The sequence below is a fragment of the Varanus komodoensis genome, unplaced genomic scaffold (assembly GCF_004798865.1).
Source record: "Varanus komodoensis strain SLA01 unplaced genomic scaffold, ASM479886v1 scaffold8, whole genome shotgun sequence".
Taxonomy (NCBI): Eukaryota; Metazoa; Chordata; class Lepidosauria; order Squamata; family Varanidae; genus Varanus; species Varanus komodoensis.
In genome coordinates this window covers 2,812,291-2,814,552 of record NW_025336481.1, presented here as the reverse complement: position 1 = coordinate 2,814,552, position 2,262 = coordinate 2,812,291, and positions in this window count along the sequence as shown.

Here is a 2,262-nt window from a genome sequence, read left to right as displayed (position 1 = left end):
GGCAGCGCCGCGGCGGGGCCTAGCCGCCGCCGCCGTTGTTGTCGCCGCCGCCGTCGTGGTGGCCGCGGCCGGGGAGCCCCCCTCTTCATCCCGCCCGCCCCGCCGGTCCGGGGCTCGACGGTTCCTCGCGCTCGCCGCCCTGTCGGTCCCCCGTGTCTCCCGGGCCGCCGAGGAAACTGCGGAAGAACGGAAAGCTCACAGGACGGCCGCTGGGAGAGGAAACGCGCAGTCGGAGGGTAGAAAAAGCGCGCCTTGCCTGCCCCTTTAAAAAGCACCCAGCCAATCGTCGCTCCGACAGCCGGATGAAAGCGGACAGGGAGTGAGCGTACCATTCTCGGGAAGGAAAGGGGAGGAGGCAGAAAGAGGGGAGGGTATCTCATTTTCAAAATCCGAACGGGACTTGCCGTTTCCGAAGCGCCATGAGTGCTCCTGGGTATTTTGAAAACGAAACTGACTGTGAGCCGCGGCCCGCGACCAGCCCCGAGCTTCCGTGGCCTCTCTCCCCCCCGCTTTCCGAATAGTTCGACCTCTTCCTTGGACCGTAAACATTTCATTCATAGCTTCGCGGAGGCGGCAGCGACCATTTTGCTGCGGGGGAACGGGGGGAAAGGAGAAAAGCCGTGGCCCTTCGGGAGCGCCATTGACTTCTCCTTTCTTTCCTCGCGCCCTTGCCTTCCCTGCTTGAAAGTCGGAGCCCCACGACGGGGAGTCCAGGCTCCCTCCACTTACCTGGGCGCCGCGAAGTCGCCCCTCCGCCTCTGCGTTCCCCCCCGCTTTCTGCGCGGCGGAGATGCGGGGTGCCAGGCTGGGGCGCGCGCGAGCGGTGCGCGGGCTCTCTGAATGGAGACTGCGACGGCGCCCGCTGGGCGAGGGCAGCGGAGGTGGACCGCGAGGGCCATTACATAAGCCCCTTATGTAATAGCAGGGCCGTCTCCGGGCAGGGCTGGGGAGGGAGGAAAGGACGGGGTCAGGCAGCCAGCCAGCAGCTCCTCCGGCTGGGCGGACAATGTGGCGAGGGCTGGGGAGGACCAGCACGGGCTTAGCCGGCTGAACTCCGGGCAGGGGGCGCCCCAAAAGTAGGGGGCAGCTCACCTGGGGTGCAGATCCTCCAAAAGCTAAATTGCAAAACTGCCTTTTGATGATGCTAGTTAAGGGGGGAGGGGTTCGGACAGAGAAAATGTGGGAGGGCACCCCCCCGGCGCTCCCCCTTGTTGGGTGTCTGTTTCTGTTTCTTGTTGGGTGTCTGTTCTGCCCGTGTTGGGTGGGTTATAGGGAGAGGAAACCGTCGTTTATAAACCACATTCTCCAGAGAGGTGCATAAAAGGATAAAGGAAGCAGGTATCCCCCACCCCTGCTTCGCATGTTTGAAATGTACTATAATTTTATTATTAAAAAACCCAAACCCTAGCTTCTCATTGCAGAGTCGGTGTGGACAGAGTTCTTGGATTGGGTCTTGGGAGATCTGAGTGATTTGGCACTGGTTATTGGGGTTCAGTATAACCTACCCTGTAAGGTGGTTGAGATAAAAATGGAGAGGAGACAGACCAAGTAAGCTGCCTTGGGTTCCTTGGAAGAAGATGGGATGGAAAATAAATAAGAAACTAAGCCTTCAATTATTTAGTCCATTCCATGCAGCTTCTGCCTTTCTATGAGGGATCCCAAGGCAGGTTGCATGAATTTCTGCAACTTTGTTTTCACAACAACCATGTGAACCAGGTTTTGTCGGAAAAAGTATGCCGAAGCAGGAGGTGAGCCAAGATTAGCTTTGCGACTGAAACTCCTGGGCGTACTTCTGATGTGCGTTGTGCATTCTGCACTGAGAATATTTGTGGATTGCTCGTCTCCTTCATGCATGCTCGAGACACTGAGTCCAACCTCCCTGCAAAGGGGTTTCCACAACTAGGGGTGCTGCTACCCAAAAGGCCCTGTTACAACTATCCCCCACCTGTACCTCTCTAGGAGGAGGGGCTGCAACAGGACATCAGAGCAAGGATGCACAGAGGAGGGAAGCTGCAAAACGCATCACGCTCCTTTTCTGGAAGAGGCACGGGGTGAATCGTCTCGGGGCCTGGGGTGACAACATGGCCTCAGGCGAGCAGAGGGGAGCCTCAGCTTGACATGGCAGGGTGGGTTCCATTGGTGGGTCCCAAACAAAGGAAAGAGAGCTGCTTTTGTCCATTTCCTCAGAGTAAAGTTCAGGATCAGTGGACGGAAACCCCAGGTGAACCCTGAGCTTGACAGTCTCTGAATGATCACATCAAG